General features: G+C 37.2%; 1 protein-coding gene across 9 annotated transcripts in view; it reads left to right on the top strand.

The window, feature by feature from the left end:
• The first annotated feature begins 15,010 nt into the window (after positions 1–15,010).
• FAM172A (family with sequence similarity 172 member A) overlaps positions 15,011–25,444 on the top strand; it is a 405,199-nt gene continuing 394,765 nt past the window's right edge. For all 9 annotated transcript variants that reach the window (XM_027605628.2, XM_027605625.2, XM_027605622.2 and 6 more), the window contains exon 1: positions 15,011–15,166. The gene's annotated coding sequence lies outside the window, so the exon portion shown is untranslated. The remainder of the gene's footprint in view (positions 15,167–25,444) is intronic.

Below are 25,444 nucleotides of genomic sequence, written 5' to 3'. Positions count from 1 at the left end.
ACAGCAACCTTACAGTAATACAATGGCAGTAAATGCATATCCATCAATAATTACTCTGAATGTAAATGGACTAAATGCTCCAGTCAAAAGGCATATGGTATCAGAATGGGTCAAAAAACAAGGCCCATTGATATGCTGCTTACAAGACACACATTTAAGACCCAAAGACACCTCCAAATTGAAAGTGAAGGGGTAGAGAACCATTTATCATGCTAATGGACATCAAAAGAAAAATGTAATAGCCCTACTTATATAAGACAAACTAGGTTTTTTCTTCTTTTTTGATGATTTTTTAATTTATTATGTTCAATTAGCCAACATATAGTACATCATTAGTTTTTGATGTAGTGTTCGACAAACTAGTTTTTAAAACAAAGACTGTAATAAAAGGTAAAGAAGGGCACTATATCATGCCCCCTGCTTTTGTCCCCACTCTCATTGTGTCTCTGTCAAATAAATAAATAAAATCTTAAAAAAAAAAACACCTCATTGATATAATACAATAATAGTAGGGGATTTTAACATCCCTCTCATAGCAACAGACAGATCATATAAGCAGAAGATCAATAAGGAAACAATAACTTTCAATGACCACACTGGACCAAATTGACTTAACAGATACATTCAAAGCATTTCATCCTAAAGCAGCAGAATACACATTATTTTCAAGTACACATGAAACATTCTCCAGAATAGATCATATACTGGGTCACAAAACAGGCCTCAACCAGTACAAAAAGATTGAGATCATACCATGCATATTTTCGGACAACCCTATGGTTGAAGTCAACCATAAGAAAAAAATTGGAAAGACCACAAATACATGGAGGTTAAAGAACATGCTACTAAAGATGAATGGGTTAACCAGGAAATTAAAGAAGAAATAAAAAAAAATACATGGAAGCAAATGAAAATGAAAACAGGACAGTCTAAAACCTTTGAGATGCAGCAAAAGCATTCCTAAGAGGGAAGAAATAGCAATACAGGCCTTCCTCAAGAAACAACAACAACAAAAATGTCTCAAAAACACAACCTAAACTTATACCTAAAGGAGCTGGGAAAAGAATGGCAAATAAAGTCTAAACCCAGCAGGAGAAGAGAAATAGGGTTAGAGCAGAAATCAATGATTTGGAAAAAAAAGAAACAATAGAACAGGTCACAAAACTAGGACCTGATTCTTTGAAACAATGAGTATGATTGATAAGTCCCTAGCCAGACTTATCAAGAAAAGAGAAAGGACCCAAATAAATAAAATCATGAATGAAAGAGGAGAGATCACAACCAACACTGAAGAAATACAATTTTAAGAGAATATTATGAGCAACTATACGCCAACAAATTAGGCAATCTGGAAGAAATGGATAAATTCCTAGAGACATAAACTACCAAAACTGAAACAGGAGGAAATAGAAAGTTTGAACAGACCTATAACCAGAAAAGAAATCGAATCAATAATCAAAAGCCTCCCAACAAACACGAATCCAGGGCTGTATCGCTTCCCAGGGGAATTCTACCAAGCATTCACTGGGTGTTATATGCAACTAATGAATCATAATCCTTGAACACTACATGAAAAACTAATGATGTACTATATGTTGGCTAATTGAATTTAAATAAATTTTTAAAAAATTAAAAAAACACTAATCTTCTGAAACTGTTCCAAAAAATAAAAATGGAAGGAAAACTTCCAAACTCATTCTATGAGGCCATCATTACTTTGGTCCCCAAACCAGAAAAAGACCCCACTAAAAAGGAGAATTACAAATGAATATCTCTGATGAAAGTGGATGTAAAAACTCTCAACAAGATACTAGCTAATCAAATCCAACAGTACATTAAAAGGATTACTCACCATGACCAAGTGGGATTTATTCCTGGGCTCCAGGGGTGGTTTAATATCTGCAAACATCAACATGATATGCCACACTAATAAAAGAAAGGATAAGAACCATATGATCCTCTCAATAAATGCAGAAAAAGCAGTTGATAAATTACAACATCCTTTCTTGATAAAAACACCCAAGAAAGTAGGGATAGAAGGAACATACCTCAACATCAAAAAAGGCCATATGTGAAAGACCCACAGCTAACATCATCCTTAATGGGAAAAACTGAGAGCTTTTCATCTAAGATCAGGAACACGACAGGGATGTCTACTCTCACCACTGTTGTTCAATAGACTACTTGAAGTACTAGTCTCAGCAATCAGACAACAAAAAGAAAGAAAAGGTAACCAAATCAGCAAGGAAGAAGTCAAACATTTACTCTTCACAGACAACATAACAGTCTATATATAAAACCCAAAAGACTCCACCAAAAATTTGCTAGAACTGATATATAAATTCAGCAAAGTTGCAGGATAGAAAATCAACTTACAGAAATCTGTTGCATTTCTATATACCAATAATGAATCAGAAGAGAAATCAAGGAATCGATCCCATTTACAATTGCACAAAAACCCACAAGAAACCTAGGGATAAACCTAACCAAAGAGTCAAAATATATGTACTATGAAAACTATAGAACACTTATGAAAGAAAATGAAGAAGACATAAAGAAATGGAAAAACATTCCATGCTCATGGGCTGGAAGAAGAAATATCATTAAAATGTGTATGCTACTGCAAGTAATCTACACACTGAATGCAATCCCTACCAAATAACACCAGCATTTTTTACAGAGCTAGAAAAAACAATCCTAAAATTTGTATGGAACCAGAAAAGACCCTGAATAGCCAAAGGAATGTTGAAAGAGAAAATCGAAACTGGAGGCATCACAATTCCGGACTTCAAGCCATATTACAAAGCTGTAATCATCAAGACAGCATGATACTGGCACAAAAAGAAACACATGGATCAATGGAACAGAATAGAGAACCCAGAAGTGGACCCACAACTATACGGTCAACTAATCTTCAACAAAGCAGAAAAGAATATCCAATGGAAAAAAGACAGTCTCTTCAACAATTGGTGTTGGGAAAATTGAACAGCCACACTTAGAAGAATAAAACTGGACCATTTTCTTACAACATACACAAAAATAAACTTAAAATGGATGAAAGACCTAAATGTGAGACAGGAATCCATCAAAATCTTAGAGGAAAACACAGGCAGTAACTGACGTCTTTGACATCAGCTGTGGCAACTTCTTTCTAGGTATGTCTCTTGAGGCAAGGGAAACAAAAGCAAAAATGAACTATTGGGACTTCACCAAGATAAAAAGGTCTACATAGCACACTAAACAATCAACAAAACTAAAAGGCAATCCACAGAATAGAAGATATTTGCAAATGATGTATCAGATAAAGGACTAGAGCCCAAAGTCTATAAAGAAATTTTCAATCTCAACACTCAAAAAATAAATAATCCACTTAAAAAATGGGCAGAAGACACAGACATTTCTCCAAAGAAAACTTACAAATGGCTAACAGACACATGAAAAAATGCTCAACATCACTCATCATCAGTGAAATACAAATTAAAATCACAATGAGATACCACCCCACACCAGTTAAAATGGCTAAAATTAACAACTTTGGAAACAACAGATGTTGGTGAGGATGTAGAGAAAGAAGAACCCTCTTACAATGTTGGTGGGAATGCAAACTGGTACAGCCACTCTGGAAAATGGTATGGACATTCCTCATAAAGTTAAAAATAAAACTACCCTATGACCCAGCAATTGCACTACTAGGTATTTATCCAAAGGATACAAAAATACTGATTCAAAGGGGCACATGCACCCCAATGTTTATAGCAGCATTATCAACAATAGCCAAAGTATGGAAAGAGCCCAATGTCCAACTGGCTGATGAATGGGTAATATATATATATATATATATATATATATATATATATATATATATATATATATATATAGTGGAATATTACTTAGCCATCAAAAAGAATGAAATCTTGCCATTTGCAACAACATGGAAGGAACTAGAGTGTATTATACTAAGCAAAATAAGTCAGTCAGAGGAAGACAAATATCACATGATTTCACTCATATGTAGAATTTAAGAAACAAAACAGATGAACATAGGGGAAGGGAAGGAAAAATAAGATAAAAACAGAGAGGGAGGCAAGCCATAAGAGACTCTTAACTATAGAAAAAAACTGAAGGTTGCTGCAGGGGAGGTGGGTGGCAGGATAGGCTAAAAGGGTGATGGGCTTAAGGAGGGCACTTGCAACAAGCACTGGATGTTATATGTAAGTGATGATCACTAGATTCTACTCTTGAAACTAATACTAACTACACTGCATGTTAACTAATTTGAACTTAAATACAATCCTGAGGAAAAAATAAAATCTTTATCAAAAGCTCTAAAAAAAAAAAAATCACATTTCCAAGTACTTAGTAGCATAGTAGTTATGTGTGACTGCATGTCTAAGTACTGATCAAGAAGATGTAAACAAAAATGGTGCAAGCAACTTCTCAAAAATTCTCAAGGAGTATTTTTTTCTCTTCCTTTTGGCTGGGATGTGAGCATAATAACAGAAACTGGAGTAGCCATTTTAGCTAGATGAAGATGGCACATGATAAGCTTGACAGAACCACAAAAATATAGAAACCTGGATCACTGACTGTAAAGCCATAAAAGTCCTAGGGTGCCTACACATAATGTGAATGAGAAATGAACTTCCATCTTGTTTAAACTGGTTATTCGGGTTTCTTAAATCACCAACAGTGAGTTCCTAATATCTTAACAAATATATGTGGGAGAAAAATATCACATAATGAAGGCTAAGGTTACACTGTGCCTCTGAGAAAGATTAAAATTGGCGAGGAGTGTGTGTGGGGGGGGTGCAGAACAACAGACCAGGAGGGAAATTCTCCTACATATCAAAACCCTTCTTAGTTAGATAACTAGGGAAGACTTCAGCTTGCCTCTGTTTTTCAGCCCTATAGCCTTAAGGACACTATGACTACTAAAAGGCCTTACCTATTGACTCAGAGACACATTTTTCCACTCTTGTTTAGAGTATAAACATACCTCTGCCTATAAAACTACAGAAAAAAAAAAAACCACTATGAAACACTCTGAGATGCACTTTTAAAAAAAGACAAAGGCTTGAAGGAAGATGGACAGTTATGTGATAAAGCAAATTGAGGAAAATGTTAACAGTATAATCTAGGAGGTGGAGATACATGTGTCTACTGTACTATTCTTTTAACCTTCTGTATACTTGTAAATTTTCATGATAAAATATTGGAAAGAAAAACATTCTAGTTACTGCTAAACTAGTCAATATAACCCATTTTATGAAGACATAAACAGAAAGCTGGGAATCACCAAACCAATAAAATTAAAGGATCATGATAAACAGAATATCCAAACTTAGAGAAAAAGGAGATGGTTCAGGAAACAGAAAAGAACTTTCTGATGATATTGCAGAACATAAAATAGCACTCTTCTATGAAAAATAAGCAATCAGAAAATAAATATTTCTTAAAAATTAAAAATAAAGTATCTGAACCTTCAAAAAAATTCACTGACTAAAAACTGACTTGGTCATCTGGAATTTAAATAACATTGAGTTAAAATTTACTGAGTAGAAGGCACCAGTCTAAGCTCCTCACACATCAATGCCACCATCATCATTCATTTGGATGAACCCAAGAGGCTCCTAAATTATCTACATACTTCTACACTAACGCCTTTCAGTCAATTTTTAGAGGTGCCATAGCAGTCCTTTTACAATCAGATTATGTCTGTCCTCTATTCAAACTTCTCCAGGACTCCCCTTTTAATTCAGGGCAAAAAGTCTTTTTTTAAAGCGGCCTACAAGATCTGGTCTTCTGCTTTCACCCATCCCTCTTACCTCTTTTCTTGCCTTTCTCCCCTCCAGCCACACTGGCCTCCTTAGAATTTCTTAAATATGCCAGGCACACTCCAACCTTCACGCTTTTGTTCTAGCTTTTGCACCACAGAAAGGTTTCACCTTTTCTAGACCTTCATACAAATGAATTTAGATAGTATGTACTTTTTCATGTGAGGCTTCTTTCACTGGGCATGTTTTCAGATTTATTCATATTGTATATATCAGTGGCTTGTTCCTTTCTATTGCTGAGTACAGGCATATACCTCAGAAGTACTGCACGTATGGTTTGAGACCACCACAATAAAGTGAATGTCACAATAAAGTGAGACAAATGAATTTTTTGGTTTCCTGGTACATATTAAAGTTATATTTACACTATACTGTAGTCTACTAAGTGTACAATATCATTATGTCTAAAAAATGTACATACCTTAATTATTATTGCTAAAAAATGCTAACCATTATCTGAGCTTTCAGTGAGTCATAATCTCTTTGCTAGGGGGAGGTCCTGCCTCCCTGTTGATGGCCACTGATTGATCAGGGAGATAACTGCTGAAGGTTGGGGTCTTATTTCTCAAAATAGGACAATGAAGTGTGCATCACTGGCTCCTCCTTTTACAAACAATTTCTACATAGCACGTGATGTTGTTTGATAGCATAATATACACAGAACTTCTTTTAACTGGAGTCAACCCTCTCAAACCTTATTGCTGCTTTATCAACTAAGTTCATGTAATAATCTAAATCCTTTGTTGTCATTTCAAAAGTCTTCCTAACATCTTCACCAAGAGTATATTCCATCTAAAGAAATTATTTCTTTGCTCATGCTTAAGAAGCAACTCCTCATCCATTAAAGTGTTATAATGAGATTGCAACAATTCAGTCATACCTCCAGGCTCCACTTCTAGTTCTCTTGCTATTTCCACTACACCTGCAATTACTTCCTCCACTAAATTTTGAGCTCCTCAAAGTCAACCACGGAATCAACTTCTTCCAAACTCTTGTTCTTGAAGATATTTTTACCTTTTCCCCACAAATCATGATTGTTCTTTATGGCATCCAGAATGTTGAATCCTTTCCAGGTTTTCAAATGACTTTGCCCAGATCCATCAGAGAACTCCCTATCTATGGCACCTATAGCCTTAAGAAATGCAGTTCCCATGTAACACTTGAAAGTTGAAACTGCTCCTTGATCCATGGGCTAAAGAATGGATGTTGTGTTAGTAGACTTGAAAGCAACATTAAATTTGTTGGACATCTCTATCAGAATTCTTGGATGACCAGGTGCGTGATCAACAAACAGTAATATTTTGAAATAAGTCTTTTTTTTCTGAGTAGTAGGTGTGAAGAGACATAAAATATTCAGTAAACCCTGCTGTAAATAGATGTGCCATCAGAGAGGCTTTGTTGTCACATTTATAGAACACAGGCAGAATAGATTTAGGATAACTCCTAAGGGCCCAAGGATTTTCAGAATGGTAAATAAGCATTGACTTCAACTTAAAGTTACCACCTCATGGCTGGTAAGGGAGTCAGCCTGCCTGCCCTTGTAAGCTTTGAAGCCAGGCATTGACTTCTCTCTAGCTATAAAATCCTGGATAGCATCTTCTTCCAATATAAGGTTGTCTACATAGAAAATGTTGTTTAGTGGTAAATGCCTCCATGAGTCATTTTAGCTAGATCTTTCAGATAACTTGCTGCTTCATCTTGAACTTTTGTTATAGAAACGGCTTCTTTCCTTAAACCTCATGAACGAACAAACCTCTACTAGCTTCCAACTTATCTTCTGCGGCTTCCTTACCTCTCGCAACCTTCATAGAATTGAGGACAGTAGAGCTTTGCTCTGGTGTAGGTTTTGGCTTGAGGGAATGTTATGGCTGATGTGATCTTCTATCCAGACCATTAAAATTTCCTCTATATTGGCAAGACGGTGGTTTCACTTTCTTATCATTTGTGTTTTCCCTGGAGTGGGAAGACCTTTAATTTCCTTTAAGACCTTTTCCTTTGACTTCACAACTTGTCTAATTGTTTGACCCAAGAGGCCTAGCTTTCAGCCCATCTTGGATTTCAACATGCCTTCCTTACTAAGCTTAATCATTTCTAGCTTTTGATTTAAAGTGAGAGATGTGCAATTCTTTCTTTGCTTGAACACTTAAAGGCCACTATAGGGTTACTAATTGGCTTAACTTCACCATTTTTGTGTCTCAGGGAATACGAAGGTCTGAGGAGAGGGAGAGACGGGAATGGCTGGTTGGTGGAGCAGTCAGAAGACACACAACATCAATCAGTTAAGTTCACCATCTTATATGGGCATGGTTTGTAGCATCCCAAAACAATTACAATAGCAACATCAAAGATCAGTGATCACAAATCACCATAACCAATATAATGAAAAAGTTTAAAGTAATTGTTAGAGTTATGGGAGTTATGAAGGGAGCAAATGCTGTTGAAAAATGGTGTTAATAGACTTGCTCAATGCAAGGCTGCACCAGACTTTTAATTTGTAAAAAATGCATTATCTTCAAAGCACAATAAAGTGAGGTATGCCTGTAGTATTCTATTACAATTTGATGGACACCGGGATTATTTATAGTTTGGGGCTATTATAAATTAAACTTCTGTGAACATTCTTACACATCTTAATTATTGGCTTTTTAGCTATACCTCTGCATTTTTTTTTTTTTTTAGTGGTTCCTCTAAGTATTAAACATATACCCTTAACTTTCTAGAGCGTTTAGGTCCATTTACTTCTTACCTCATCCTGCCCTAGGTAATACAGCTTTCCTATTTATTACATCAACAGATCTAATAAACTTCACCAGATAATGCTAAAATTTTTGTTTTAAAGTTCTATGTATTTTAATGAAATTAAAAGGAAAAATAATATATTTACTGAGGTGTTTTCTATTTCTGATGCTTCTTCTTTCTCAAGATCCTAATCTCCATATGGTTTTATTTCCCCTCCATTAGCATTTCTTGAAGATCTGCTTATGGTACAGTCTGTTATTTTTGTTTCACCTGAAAATGTCTATTTCACCATTCTTGAAGGTATTTCACTAGATAGAGAATTCTGGACTGACTACCTTTTTATTTGAGCACTTGAAAGATGATCCAATCTCTTCTGGCTTCCACTGTTTCTGATGAGAAGACAGTGATCATATAGATCATTGTTCTATATACATATGTCATTTTGTTCTGTCTGCTTTCAAAATCTTCTCTGTAATGTTGTTTTTGAGAAATCTGTGTTATGCATAGGTAGGATACATTTGTATCTATTTATCTCCAAGTTCATGGACTCTTTCCTTACAATCTCCATTCTGCTGTTAAGCCCAACCAGTGGATTTTTTAAAATTTCATATTATTTTTCCATAACAGAATTTCCATTTGGTTCTTTATTATACTTTTTATGTCTCTGCTGAGATTTCCTGTATTTTCATTCTGTATGAGTATACTTTCCTGTCATTAAGCATAGTTATAATAGCTTTTTAAAGTCTTATTTGATGATTCCAATGAGTCATCTTGAGATCAGTTCCATTGTGTCTTTTCTCTTCAGAATGGGTAACTATGTTGGGGGAGTCTTCAGGACCATGCCTACCTTTGGAGATTAACTAGAACTCACAGGACTCATTACATACTTGTACTCATAGCTAAGATTTATTACAGAATGTAGTGTGTGTGTAAGAAAGCTCATTATAAGGATGTGGCAACGTATCTTAAAAGCCTACTGACCACGTTTAACATCCAATATATCAAGTTTCAGTGAATACTGAGAGGGAGAATAAGTTTCTGAGGATATTTGGGAATAACCAGGTTGCCCACAATGGCAACATCAGTACATAAGAGGATTAGAATGAAGAAGTGTGAGAGTAAGTTTTGTGGCTTATAGAAGTAATCGTAGAAAATCAGAAATAGAGAATTTCAGACTAGATATAAGCTGGAAGGGAAAGTTAATAAAAGAGAAAAAGTACCAGGAAAAGACGGAAGAATTACTCAGTACTAATATCCCAATGAGGAAGTACCATTCCAACCTTGAAAACATGATTTTTATAGATATTACATAAGATTTTAAACGTTATAGTTTCTGGAACATATTTGGATGTAACTGATATATTGAATGTGCAGCACTTGATGTGGGGTAACAAGCAGTAAAACCTAGATTTTTTTCCTACTACTACAATCCAAACCTGCTTTGTCAGATCTTTTTCCCTATCCCTGGATTTTATGCTAGGCATGCATTATGGCATTTCTGTTCACAGCAGGATATTTTCAAATGTCTAATTTTTAGTTATTTAAAAGTGGAATATGATCTCAAAGTCACTTTAAATGTTTTCTATTCTTTGCCCCATTGCTTCCTTCGTTTATTTAATGTTTTGTCTTCCACTCTTTTCTGCCTTCTCTGATTTTAATTGGATATTTTATGTGATTTCAGTTTCTTTCCTCTCCCCTTAGCATATCAGACTTTTTTTTTTAACCTTTTAAAGCAGTTGCCCTAGCATATGCAATATACATTGACAACTTATCTAAGCCCACTTTCAAATTAACACTATACACCTTCATGGGTAGTGAAAGTGCAGAGTATTTTCAATTCCTCCCTCCTGTCCTTTGTAACAGTGCAGTCATTCATTTCACTTATCGACAAGTGCTAATTATAGAACACAATGTTGACAGTATTACTTTGAGCAGTGTTATTTGTCATATTTAGAATAAGAGAAACAGATTTAATTTTACCTTTATTTATTCATTCTTTAATTTTTTTTTTTTTAAATGTAGAACCAAGTTTCCAACCTATAACATTTCCATCTCTTTGAAGAACTTCTTTAAACATTTCTTGCAGTTCAGGTCCACTGGTGATAGTTTCCCTCCATTTTTGTTTGTCTAAAACTGTCTTTATTTTTCTTCTAATTTTTAAGAATAATTTCACTGGATATCAAATTCTATGTTTTTTTTTCTTTCAACACTTTAAATATTTCACTCTACTCTCTTCTTGCATAGTTTCTGAAGATAAGTCCAATGTAATTCTTATGGCTTTTTCTCTGTAGGCAAGGTTGTTTTTCCCCTGTCTGGCTTCAAGATTTTCTTGTTCTTGATTTTTTGCTGTTTAGAATATATATGTCCAGCTATAGATTTTTTCGTATTTATCCAGTTTGCAGTTCTCTATGCTTCCTGGATCTGTGGGTTTTGTGTCTGCATTAATTTTAGAAAATTCTCAGTCATTATTTCTTCAAATAGTTCTTTTCTTCCTTTCTTTCTTACTTCTTCTAGGTTTCCTATTATGCCTATGTTACACATTTTGTCATTTCCCCAAGTACTTGGATATTCTCTTATTTTTTTCTCTTTGCATCTCAGTTTTATAACTTTTTTTAAAAAAAAGATTTTATTTATTTGTTTGACAGAGAGAGAGACACAGCGAGAGAGGGAACACAAGCAGGGGGAGTGGGAGAGGGAGAAGCAGGCCTCCCGCCAAGCAGGGAGCCCCATGAGAGGCTCATTCCCTGGACCCTGGGATCATGACCCGAGTCGAAGGCAGACGCTTAACAACTGAGCCACCCAGGCGCGCCAGTTTTAAAACTTTATACTGACATATTTCAACCTACATTTTCTACTTGGCTGTGCCCAGTATACTTATGAGCCAATCAAAGATATTTTTCATTTCCGTTCATGTTTTAATTTTCTAGCATTTCCTCTTGATTCTTCCTTAGTGTTTTCATTTCTCTGTTCACAGTCCCCTTTTGTTCCTACATGTTGTCCACTTTCCCCCCAACTTCAAAGACTAGAGTGGGATGGGGTTGAGTATTTTCATTCCTCTGGATTGATAAACCTCCAGTTGGTTAGGTAAAATAGTTTCCCTTAATGGCAGGGTTGATAAAGAAAACAGATAGCTCTAGGCATATTCCAAAATGGCCACTTTTCCTCTTCCCCTGACAGAAGAGGATTTTTCTCCTATTTTCACAGTAAGAACCTGGCAGAGCTTCTAAAGGTAAAATTCAGGAAAATGTGGGGGATCTCCCTATCCCCACAACAAGTGGAACTGCTTGAGGTTTTTAACTCTCAAGCTAGTCCATGAGTTTTAAATCCTCATAGTAGTCCACAGTGAGCTTTCTGCAATTTATCAATTGCAGTTCAGGGTGTTCCTACCCACACTGACTCCTGCTGCCAACTTCTGCTCCCTCTAAGCTGTGCTCTTTAATTGCCTGTCTCCAATTTGGGAGTCAGTCATTTTCCTGCTGACCTCAATCTTTCATGGATCTAGAAAGAGTTGCTGATTTTTAGTTTTTCTTATTGTGAGGATGGAAGTGACTGACCAAGCTCCAAACTCTTTACATGTTGGAGTGGAAGTCTTTAACTTACTTTAAAGTGTCCTTTTTCCTAGCATAGGCCTGACCCACAAATATGACTGAAAGGAAGAGGGTAAATCTATTTTGTCTTGGTTCCATCACATTTTACTTCTCTGTGTCCCACACTCAATTCTGTTACCTTGAAGTCCATTAGCATCAGCTTAGGGGTGGGAGAAGAAAAGGCTAAAGGAAAAAAACCATGGTGCCCTCTGTAACAACTGCCTAAGAGCTGATGCTTTTGAACATTTTGGAGATTCACCCAAATTCTGGAACTCCAACACTGTCACTGCCAGATACACAGAATGAATGCTCCAGCCAGCATGTCAAAATTTCTATGCAGATCCTCTCCTGGTGGCTTCGCACAACTTCATTCTGCTCCCTGGTTGCTTTTCCTTTCTTTCATTCTACTAGAAACACTTCACTTCTTTTTCAAAACAATTCTAGTAGTGCTACGAGTTGAAATGTGTCCCCTTGAAAAGATACAATAAAGTCCTAAGCCCAGTACCTGACAAATGACATTATTTGGCAATAAGGCCATTAGATAATCAAGTTAAAATGAGGTCACTGGGGTGTACCCTAACGCAATATGACTGAATCCCTACACAATGGCAAAAATTTGGATGCAGAGACAATACACAGGGAGAATGCCATGAGAAGATAGAGGTAGAGACTGGGATAATGCATCTACAAGCCAAGGGACATCAAAGAGTCCAGCAAACCACCAGATCCTAGAAGAGGGGCATGGAAGAAAATTTCCCTCCAGTGCTCAGAGAGAACCAACATTGCCTACACTTTAATCTTGAACTTCTAACTTCCAGAAATGTGAGGCAGCAATTTTTTGTTGTGAAGTCACCTAGTTTAAGGTACTTTGTTATTGGTAGTCCTTGAAAATGAATAGAGCAGCCATGTACCATCATGTCTACTAGCTGTTGGGAAAACTCGACAGTTTTTATCTCTTTCTCATCACAGGCACCCTCAGTCGGTTTCTTCCCTTTAAATATTTCCATGCAAGAGAGCTGGGAAATCACCTCTGGGACTGCCATTTCCCAAACTCCAAGGTTACCGGTCAAGCCTCATCCCACCACATCTCCAAATCTCTTACAACCGTCTTCCTCGGGGGCAGCAAGGAGTGGCCAGGGACCAGATAATGTAGGATCTTAGAGTTTTATGAAAACAATTTTGGATTTTCTTCTACTTGAGTAGAGAAGCTCTTAAGAGTTTTGACCGGGAAAGTAACACATTCTGACATGCATTTTAGAAGCATTTCTACAGCTGCAAAATGGAGGCTAGACTGTAGGAAGGCAAAAAGAGAAGTGTGTAGAACAATTAAGAGGCAATTACAGCATCCATTGAGGAGCAGAATAACGCTGTATAGGTGTTGAGAACTGATTAGGTTTAGGATACCCTTTGAAAAAAGAGTCAACAGATTTTGCCGAGGGATTGGACATGGAATGTTAGAGAAAGAGGAATCAGAGGATAATCTGAACAATTGTAAGAATCTAATGCCATTTACTGAAATGGAGAGATATGCAATAGGAAACAGGTTTTGGAGGTAGAAAATAGAGTTTGACATGTACATTAAATATCCTAGTAATATGCTGAATAAGAAGTTGGATATGTGAGTACAGTAATCAGAGACGTCAGGGCTGGATATGGATATTTGGAAGCCATCAGTATAGTGAAGTTATGTAAAAGACGATGAAGGAAATGGATGAGATCACCTGCGGAATGAGGACAGATAAAGAAGGGAACAGGTCTAGAGCATAAAAACATTTAGAAATCAGGAAGAGTGGCACCGGGTGGCTCGGCCGGTTAAGCCTCTGCCTTCAGCTCAGGTTATGATCCCAGAGTCCTGGGATCCAGCACCCACCCCTCCACCCCCAGGCTCCCATCTCAGCGGGGAGCCTACTTCTCCCTTTCCCTCTGCCTGCTGCTCCCCCTGCTTCTGCGCTGTCAAATAAATAAATAAATAAAATCTTAAAAAAAAAAAAAAACCAGGAGGAATCAAGCAAAGGAGAATCAAAAGAGCACCATGATTTCACAAAAGTCAAATGAAAAATGTGTATCAAGTTTCAAGTAAAAGATGTAATTAACTGTGTCAAATGCTGCTGAATGGTTAAGATGAAGATTAAGAGTTGCCCCTTGGATTTCTGATTGTTTAAATGCCCGGGTATTGACACACAAACTCTTCTTTTATTCTAACATTTCAACTACCTAAGAGGGCTCACATTCAAGTGTGTATAAGAATTAAAGATCTAGACTTTACTTTTATCATTATGTACTCTGTACTTTGTAGGCCATTTAAAGGATTTTCCTGAGCAATTTTTACTACCAGGAATTTTCCCATAAAGGCTGCGTTTCCACAACTGTTTCTCATTCATCCCCCTAGTACTCGGAAACAGGAAAAGAGCAGGGTCGGGGAGCCTAACCTTAATTTCTTACTTTATAAGTCATAATTTTGAAGTAAATTTAATCTTCCAAATCTAGAAGTTTCGACCTTCTGTCTTTTCTGGAGCGGAATGGAGTGGGTAAAGATGAATAAAACATGAGTGGGAGAGTGGGCAACTGGCTGCATGGACAGTCTCACAACTACTTTTCAATTTTCTCTTGGAGAACGAGGCTGCAAGCTGGCCCTGTCCTCAAGGCTCCTCAGGAAGCGGGGTCTCCAGCTTTAGAAAAAAAGGGTGAAGGAAAAGGCGAGCAAGGCCAGGGGGAAATAACAGGACAACTCTTACCTCCCACAAGCCTCTCCCAGCCCACTTAACTCCACAGGAACCAACCTAGCGCCTACGCTCCGCCCATTTCCGGATTGTCGCAGCCGCCGTCGCTTGCGCAATGACGTTTCAGTCGCCTGCGGACCCCGGAAGTGCGGCTTGAACTTGGTCGGGGCGCGGATCCCGAGAGGGAAAGTCATAACAACCGCACGAGGGAGTTCGTCTGGCGAGCTGGAAGGCCACGCCTCCTCCCGCCTCCCCCCGCAGCCCTGTAGCTGGGGGCAGAGCTCAGGTAGGACCTGCGTTTTCGGGGATATGAGCTCCGGGTGCAGGCCCCGGCGGAAATCAGAGGAAGGGGCTGGCCTGGTCGGTCTCGGGCGGGGATTGTTGGCCCCGGGGCCGCAGGCTTCCCACAGCTCACAGCTCACGCTGCGTGCCCTGCGCACAGGTGTACCCAATTCCGGGACCCAGCCGAAGGGCAGGTTCCACCTGCCATTTTCACTTATGAGGCGGGCAGAACACGTGCGTTCCCTGGTTGACTGTCCTTACAAGTGAACATGTGGGGTTCGGTGAGCCCTGGAGACCATAGAGTAATGGGCCCTCGTATGCCTTCCCAGGAGGGACGGTATTTATTGTTTAATTAAACATTTTTTTCTACAAAAATTATAATCAATGGCTGAAGCTTTACTAGATGTCATTCACTGCAGACAGAAAATTAAAGTGCTGTTATAAAATCCTCTCAAAACTTGTAACATGTATGTATGGGCGCTGGTGGGACATTTGACTGGAATGGATTTTTGAACTTCTGACTTTGAAATAAAGTTAGGTATATATTGGAAACACTCTTTTCTTTCCCTCATCCAGAGATTTAACATATTCTTCTTCTCATGCTCCAGAGTGTGTATCTCTTGGGCCAAGAAATTGGTTACTTAATTTTTGTCTGTATTTATTAACAACTAGTGTTCTTGCATTTGTGTATTTCCCTACCTCTGAGAAGTTGTAGAGGGAAAATCCTGTGGTTTTTAGACTAGCAAGTGCCTTGTAATGTTCATCAAAACAGATGCACTGTGATGTTTATTATGCAATACATGGTATCTTTTTGTTTTAAAGCAGTGTTAGAGGTAAATTCTTTATACTTATACTTTATTCCATATTGTCAGGGGCGGATATACTGTATTCATTTAGGGAATTTAGAAACAGAGAGCAAACACTGTTTGAAGTGCCTAATTAAGGTATTATTGTCAGTGCTGGTACCAGGTTTCTGACTTTTTAAACTAGGTATTCCTCCCACTTTAATCATTCCCAGTCTGGATGGATTTGAGGCAGTGGCTGGTGGCTGTTGCAAGACCTGTAGATGGTAGAGTAGTACCAAGACCAAAAGGAGAATATGATTTTATGCTGTGAGCATCACATCTATATTCATTTAACAAATATTTATTGGCCACCCTCATTGTGCCAGGTGGAGTTCTAGGTGATGGGGGTCCACAGGGAACAAAATAGACAAAGTCCTTGTGCTCTTGGAATTTACATTGTAGTGGATGGAGAAAAGAATTAACAAGTAAACGTGTATACCAGGTAGTGATAAAAGCTATGAAGAAAAATAAAGCTGTTTATGCGGGGAGAGAATTACAGAGGATACTATTTTATATAGGATTGTCAAACTTAGCCTCTCTGATAAGGGAACATATAGTAGACATCTGAATAAAATGAGAGTGAACTCTGCAGGTATTGGGGGGAGATGGGTGTATTAGGATAACAAAACGTGGTGAGGCAAGAGTATGTTTGGTATATCCGAGAATAGCAATGATGTAGGCATGGAGGCATGAGGGTTTAAAAATCTCGAAAATGAGTATTTATTCAGTGGTTTGGTGTGTGCATGAGAGATGTTATTTATTGACAGACTATTTTTTTCGACTTTCCCAGACAGCTCTATGAGGAGAATCTGAAGTCCTTAGATATTTAGAGATGTTTCCATGCTCTTCATTGGCACTAATGAAGTTAAGCACCATTTACTCAGTTGATACATTACTTGTGCTGTCTTAGTCAGATAAGGTTTGCACAGTAGCCATGGATAACTAAATAGCAAGTACTTTTCTGCCCTATTGTAAACTTTACTTTTCATTCATATTTTTTACTGTGGTAAAATATACATAACATAAAATTTACCATTTTAAACATTTTTAACTGTATATATGAGTGGTACTAAGTACACTCACCCTGTTATGCAGTCATCACTGTCATCCATCTCCAGAACTTTTCATCTTCCTCAATTGAAAATCCATACCCTTTAAACATTAACTCTCTTTCCCCCCCCTCCCTTTAGCCTCTCACAACCACCAGTTTACTTTCTGTCTCTGAATTTCCTGTCTCTACTCAAGGTAACTCAAATGAATGGAATCATACAATATTTGTCCTTTTGTGACTGGCTTATTTCACTTAACATTATATTTTCGAGGTTCATCCATGTTGTATTTTGTTTTCTTTGTAAGGCATTGATATTCCATTTTATGTGTATACCACATTGTTTTTTAAATCATTTTGGCCATAGATGTTTGTGTTGCTTTCATCTTTTGTCTATTGTGAATAAAGGTTGCTCTGAACAGGAGTGTGCAAATATCTGTTTGAGTTTCTGCTTTCATATCTTTTGGCTATATACCCAGAATTGGATCAAATGTCAATTCTGTATTTAATTTTTTAGGAATCACCTTACTATTATCCACAGTGGTTGTACTCTTTTACGTTTGTACCAGCAGTGAGCAGAGGTTGCAATTTCTCTACATCTTCAACAATACTTTTTCACATCTTTGCCAAACACATTCTCTTGCTCTCTCTCTCTTTTTTTTTTTTTGTTAATAGTTATCCTAATGGGTGTGAAGTAGTATCTCCTATGGTTTTGATTTTCCTAACGATTGGAGGTGTTAAACATCTTTTTATATGCTTTGGGGCCATATGTCTATCTTCTTTGGAGTGCTATTCATTTATTTTAAGATTGATTTTAGTAGAAATTTTTGGATTTTTTTTTTCTTTTTGGTGAATCGTCTAAGGTTTAAGAAGGCAGCCACTATGTTTTCTGTCGATTTTTTTAACCCTAAAATACTATAATTGTAAAAATTTCAATTATCTGTAGACAAGTATCTACAGTAACTCCAAACTTAGAAATAAAAAAGACCATAAAGCATCTTTTATAACAATGAATGAACCTTTGAGTATCAGATTGTGATAAAAACAGTTCAGAAAAGCCAAGGATCATTCTTGTTTGATTTTTTTTTCTTTTAATTAGAAGGAAAGGAGTATATTGATTGGCTGACTGTGTCTATGAAATCGATCTCTTTTTTCTGGGACTTGGAAGCCTGGAAACAAACAGAAGAGACAAAAATGGTGAAACAGGGTCACCTGGGTGGCTCAGTCAGTTAAGCATCTGACTCTTGATTTTTGCCTTAGGTCATGATCTCAGCGTTGTGAGATCGAGTTCCGCATCCAGCTGTGTGCTGGGCATGAAGCCTACTTAAGATTCTCTTTCTCCCTCTGTTCTCCCCCCGCCCCTTAAGAAATGGTGAAACAGAAAAAAGAAGTATTGAATAGCAATATAGCAATGGGATGTGGATAGGTGGGGAGTGGCAAAGGACATAAGTAACAGTGATGGACAATAAGCAGCAGAACTGGCAGCAGAGGAGATAAGTTTCAGCAACCAAGGTGACAAACTAATACAGCTCCACAGATTGGAATGGGATGGGGGATGAGGTGAGAGAGAACAAATCACCAGCTACATCTCAACATATGGTTCTGAAGTCAGCCATTTGGCCTTGAGTAGTTTAGTAAGACCTACTGTGTATCAGTGCAATGTGTCTGTCAGTTCAGGCTCAGTAGTCAATGTTTTGGAAGGTGTGCAGTGTGTACGGTCCTGTAGGAATAAACTTAAGTTTTTCAGACAATGTATCATATTATTTCTATCCATAGAATAATAAGGTTTAATTAAGTAATTTAGTGAGTAATTGTGTAATTTAATAGTGTTCAGCATTGTTAAAAAAGGTGGGTGTGGTTTTTTTTGGATTATTTTTATGAGAAGGAAAGGGATTTTTTGTCCAGAATAGCTAATGGCCTAGTAGTTCAAGGTAACGCCTTTTTTCTTTCTTTTTTTTTTTTTTTAACTATTGAATGATTTTTGTACACTATCATTGTCTAGAAAATACTCTTGGGGTACTACCTTTAGCTAACTATTTCAGTTATAAAACTCATTTAAGCCGATTACTTTAATTTAAAGTAATGAATGAAAAATTGTACCACAATTGTGCTCATCACTCTTTGGCAAATTAAAATTGATTAATTTGGTACAGATGAGATGGCAGATGACTGACTTGCTCAAGATTTCACAGCTAAGTTAAAGACAAGGCAGAGACAGCAGTACTGTGCTGCTTCCTCTGATAACTGTATTGTTGTCTCCTTTTGGGGGGAATAGTTCATTTTTGCAATATAGATAATGTAGATAATTTTGCTGTAGAGAAAAATATCACTGTGAAGGCGCATCATTGAAGCAAAACATTTATGTTTCCATTTTTATATAGCAGACAGGATATTTATTTTAAGCATGGTCTAGATTGATAATGTACTCAGGGTTGATTTGTTTGGAGGTTGGAGAGATGTTAATAAGACTAAGATTTTGGATTTGGGCCCTTGTAAGTCCCTTTACAAGCTCATTACAGAAATGATCACAACTAATACCCGACGGTGTAACTATTAACTGTTGTGGGGTGTGGCTGATATTCTTATCCCCTGCTAATCACATTTCCCTCATATGCCTTTTGGCATCAGAAAGCAGCAAGAATGATACTATATGTGGCTAAACACACTACTTCTATTTAAAAAACAATTCAGAGTTAATATCTAAGGTAATGAAGGAGTGTTAAGTGATACCCTTTCCAGGTATAAAGCATAGCTTGGTTTTGTGTGCCTTGTTTAGAATATGGACAGGCTAGAATTGTAACCAAAATTACAACTCAAAGTAAGGCATTTTTAAAAAGTTAAAAGTTTGATTAATTGAGGTAGTGACATACTCTCTTGATTTGAATTACGCATTCTTCATGGTATCATTTTTGTGTATATTATGGAAATTATTATGGTACCAACTCAAATTGTTTGGAAATTAATTAATCATCTTGATTCATTTGCTTTTACACCCTCTAATGTTGTTGGAGTATTTATCTTGGCTTGGTTTTGGAAAATACTTTTGACCTGATTCCACTTTCTGGGAAATTATTCTGTGGGATCACTGGAGTCTTATTTTTATTACTGATATATCTGTTTTTGCCCTGGAAGTTATTGAGCTATATGGGAGAAATACTAGATAATTATACCCTCTATAATACTGCACCGAGCAGAGTTTGCAAATTGGAGATCTCCAGACTAAATGGACCTGCACAATCTTGGATGTTGTAAAATTAGTTTTCAGCTAATTTAAGTAAATATCTAGGTTTTTTGTTTCTCCTGAGAAATAGAAAGTTCCAGTCACACTGGGTCTTCATTCTGTGAAGCAACAGTGGGGCAAATTGCAACTCGCTTGAAATGAGCTATGTGTTTTCCAGTTTGTTGCAGCCTTTACATTCATACAGTGTAAGCTTATGCCTTATAGGATTCACTGCCTGTATTGACTATTAACTTTCTGGTGTCTATAGACATTTAAATTTTTGATTCCTGCATTATACAGACTTTAAATGGGTAATTGTTTGTCTTTGCCTTTCTATGGCTATATTGCATCCTTTCACTTTTATTTTCTTGATACCTCCAGTGATTGGGGTGTGGCATTCAGTGTAGACTCCCTCTTAGAGTGATAGCTTATGCTGTAAAATAGATTTTTTTTACATTCCAGTGTGCTGAAGTAACCTCCCCTAAGCTGCTGTCAAGGCTGTGGTAGGGTCTTTCCTATAGGTTGGATTATGGCCAGAATTTTAAACCGGATGGCTCTAGGTTTGGATCCAACAAAAATTGGATTTACTAGAGACCATTTGCACCTTTTTTTTTTTTGCCAGCATGAAAGCATTTTTTATTTGTACACTGTTCTTTTAGAATTTTTCCTACTTTTTTCTAGGTTACTAATATGATGAATCAATTTGTGCTAATATATTTGACAGACAGTTGTGATTAGAGTATTGTTTATAGGTAGTATTTTGTTATTTTGGAACAGTGTGAGTGATTATAATGGTGGAAATTTTATCTGCATTAGCAATACTACAAGTACTTTTAAAAAACTAGACATTTCAGTTTTATCATTGAAAACAAACTATTGAAAACAAGCTTATTTATTCTGAATATTTCCTTTAGTAGGAAGCATGCATAATTAGTTTTATCCAAACAAGCATATGTGTTTGTGTTTTTAACTGTTCTAATTAAAAATGTAAGGTTTCTCTCTTTCTTTCTCAATGAAGAAAGACTTTCAGCCAGATCAACCATTAATTCTGAAAATATTAAGCTATGTAAGCTAATTTTTTAAGTCCAAAGACAGTAAAAGAGCATTCTTGTTTTGGTAAATCTAAAGGAAGCTCCTTCCTTACATAAGAGACAAATTATTGCTGAATTGGAAAATCAGGCAATTCAGGGATGATAATGAATGAATCTGGGAGCTTTAGTGGTATTCACTAGTTCACTTGGGATTTAACTACAGGTCGTCTGTACCTATATAACAAATGATCCCAAAATTTAGCAGCTTAAGATGAAAAATATTTATTATTTCACACAGTCTCGTAGAGTCAGAAATTTAGGGTCAGCTTAGGGGTGGTTCTGATTTAGGATTTCTCATGAGGTTGTAGTTACAGTGTCAACTAGGGTTGCAGTCATCTGTAGTTTGCCTGGGTCTGTAAGATCCACTTCTATGCTCACTCCTGTGGCTGGTGGCAGGAAGCTTCACTTAAGTACCAGTTGGGCCTCTCCATAGGGCTGCTCACAACATGGCTTCCCAAGAGCGAGTGATCTGATAGAGTGAGAGAGCACCCAAGATGGAAGCCACAATGTTATAATTTCTCAGGTGTGATACTATCACTTCTCCTGTTTAGTATTGGTCATACAAGTCAACTCTGGCATTGTGTGGGAGGAGACTACGTGAAGATGTGAATAACAGGAGGTAGGAAGTTGGCTGCCATTGTCTGCCCTCCATCCTCCAGGGGTTCATGTTCTTCCCACATGCAGAGTTCACCCAGTGCTTCCCAAGGCCTAACATGTCTCATTCTGTTACTATATCATCTTAAAGTGCAGAATTTCATCATCTAAATCAGGTCCGGGCTTAGATGTGGTTACTTGGGTGTTTTTCCTCAAGCACAGCTCTTTGAGTACCATTCTGCTCCATCTGCTTCTCCCCACCTGCAATACCGAACATACAATGGGGGACAGGTATAGGATAACTGTTATAGATAGTTTTGTTCTAAAAGGGGAAAAATGGAAGATGCAAAGGTGTCCTTAGTTTGTAGCAATTCTGAGATCCAGATAGGCACATACTGGAAGTTTCTTGATTAGATCTCAAGCCTGGGAATAATTCTTTATGATTCTTCACCTTGCCTTCTGTGCTTTTTCTTGTACCTCTGTCTTTTCTCATGAAAGATAGCAGATGTTTCTAAGGTGAGTTTTTTTCTCAGCTTGCTTTCTGTCAGTGGAATTTTGGGGTCCAAAAGTCTCTCTTCATTTAAGATATATTAAATCTTTTATATATTAAATAAAAAGATATATTCTTTTATAAATCTTGTGGATGTTACGTAAATTCTATTGAGATGTATTCCTTTGAGTAAAAATCACACACACTTTTTTTTTGAGATAAATCCTTGTATACGTTGGGCTTCTAGTAACAAGGCTGAGGGATAATGCCCTTAATTTTGTAGAAGCTTTATTGTTTGAGAGGATCAATAGGTGCATTGTAATGTCTTTCAAGGGCCTTTTGGCTGACTAATAGTCTGAGGCACCACCTTTAATATTTTTGAAATTTTAATGAAAGAGTTTTCAGTCATACCCTCAGCCTCATTGTTGAATGATGTTTTCCTGGTAGTGCTCTGGATTTTTTCTTTGCTCAGAAAACATTTCTTAATTTTAGCATCATTTGCCTAATTTTCTTTTAATATATTTTGTTTTTTAGAACAGTTCTAGGTTCACAGCAGAATTGAGTAGAAAGTTAAGAGATGTCCCATATACCTCCTGCCCCTGCCCTTGCACAGCTTCTCCCATCAGCATTCCACATCAGCATGGTGTATTTGTTATAACTGATTAACTTATGTTGACATATCATTATCATCCAAAATCCGTGTTTATTACATTAGGGTTCAGTCATGGTGTTATGCATTCTGTAGGTTCAAGCAAATGTGTAATGACATGTATCCACAATCATAGTATTGTAGAGAATAATTTCACTGCACTAAAAATAGTTTCGCTACCTTGTTTATCCCTCCTTTCCCCAACCCCTGCCAACCACTAAACTTCTGATTGTGTCTACAGTTTTGCCTTTTCCAAAATGTCCTAGAGTCGGAATCATATAGTATGTAGATAGCCTTTTCAGATTGGCTTTTTTCACTTAGTAATAGGCATTTAAAGTTCCTCCCCTATATTTTCATGGTTTGATCTTTTTTTTTTTTTTAAGTACTTAGTAATCCATTGTATGGATGTACCACAGTTGATTTATTCATTAAGCTACTGAAGGACATCTTGGTTGTTTCTAAATTTGGCAGTAGTGAATAAAACTGCTATAAACATCTGTGTGCCCGTGTTTGTGTGGACAGAAGTTTTTAGCTCATTTGGGTAAATACCAAGGAGTATGATTCCTGTATTGTATTGTGAGAGTATGTTTAATTTTGTAACAGACTGACATATTAGCTTCCAGCATGGCTGTGCCATTTTGCATTCTCACCAGCAGTGAATGAGTGTTCCTGTTGCTCTATATCCTTGCCAGCATTTCCTGTTGTCAGGCATTTAGGAATTTGTTCATTCTAATAGGTATGTAGGAGTTATCTCGTTGTTTTAATTTGTAATTCGTAATGACATATGATGTTTAGGATCTTTTCGTAAGCTTGTTTGCCATCTGTGTATCTTTGGTGAAGCGTCTATTCAGGCCTTTGGCCCAGTTTTCTTGTTGTTGTGTTTTAAGAGTTCTTTGTATATTTTAGATAAGATACCTTTATTAGATAAGTCTTTTGCAAATATTTTCTCTCAGTCTGTGGCTTGGCTTTTCACTTACTTGACAGTATCTTTTGTAGAGCAAGTCTTTTTTTTTTTTCGCTACCTGAGCCGAAGGCAGACGCTTAACCATCTGAGCCACCCAGGCGCCCCTGTAGAGTAAGTCTTATCTTTTTTTTGTTTAACAGCCCTTTCATTATTTTCTCTCTCACTTCTCAAGTTTTACTATAAGCAGTAAAATGAACCAGGTGGCACATTCAACACTCTGGTTGGAACTCTCCTTAGCTAGATCAGCCATTTCGTTAGTCGTATTTTCTTCTTTCTGTATAACTCCATGGGACAGTGTTGCTAAAGTGTCTGCTGCTACTTAACAGTATCCCCCTTCCTCAAATTTCCAGTAACATTTGCTTTTTTGCAAGTCCTCGCCCATAGACTTATCAAAGCTCATGGGGTTTTTATAAACAGGTTCTTCAGGGTGTTTTAGGCATTCTCTAACACTCTTCTCAGAGCCCCCTACCTGGTTCCAACGCCCCACTCACATTTTAAGTTTTCAGTATGGCTGTACTCCACTTTCAGGTACCAAAATTTATATCTTTTGCTGCCCTAAAAGAAACCCTCATGCTATACATTTATAATTCTAAGCTTTCTTTAAAACCGATCATGTGGGTGATTGAATTACAGCACAATCTGAATTTGCAACCTTGAGGAAAGGGTTGGGTCCTTATATGGGTACCTTTGGGCAGATTCTGATGAAGCTAGGAACCTTGGATCTCTCAATTATGTTGAACCTCCTTTGCCGGTAGAAGCAGCCCTTCTACTCCTTCTTAGGAGGTCTGTCTCCCCTGGCCTAAAGACCCTGTAATATCCCTTAAAGTAGTTGTCTGCAATGGACTGCCGATCTTCTTGTCTTATTCTTGCCACCTTTCATTGCTTTTAGACCTATAATCAGACTTGAGTCCACAAATGCCCCAGGGTGGGGGGTGAGGCATAAAATTTAAACCAGGAAGAAGTGTGAGAAACACCAAAATAATTTGATATTTTTTGTCATTTTGTTTCTACAGAAATCAGAGGAACATATATGGGAATGGATTCTCAGAGTGTGGAATCAGGTTAAAGGAATATTGGATCAGGCAGTAGTCGTGATGGTGGTGATGCAGCTGCTGGTAGATACAATGTCAGGGAATCCTGTAAGGGTTATACTATCATGAGGATACTCACAGCTGTTCACTTAGGAAATGAGAAATGATTGGGACCTAAATGAAGACAACAGAGTTGGGTATAGGAAAGAAGGAACTGATGCTCTCTGCTTCTCTCATATATTATGCATCCTTTTTTAGCACTTACAGTTTAATTATTTAGTGTCCTCTCTCACTAGGCCAAGCTATTCAAGTATTAGGACCTCTTATCTTTACAACAGTATGAGAAACAG

This window comes from Zalophus californianus, chromosome 5 (genome assembly GCF_009762305.2).
Source record: "Zalophus californianus isolate mZalCal1 chromosome 5, mZalCal1.pri.v2, whole genome shotgun sequence".
Lineage (NCBI taxonomy): Eukaryota > Metazoa > Chordata > Mammalia > Carnivora > Otariidae > Zalophus > Zalophus californianus.
Note: the sequence above shows the minus strand (reverse complement) of the source record. Positions and strands in the feature narration are given on the sequence as shown.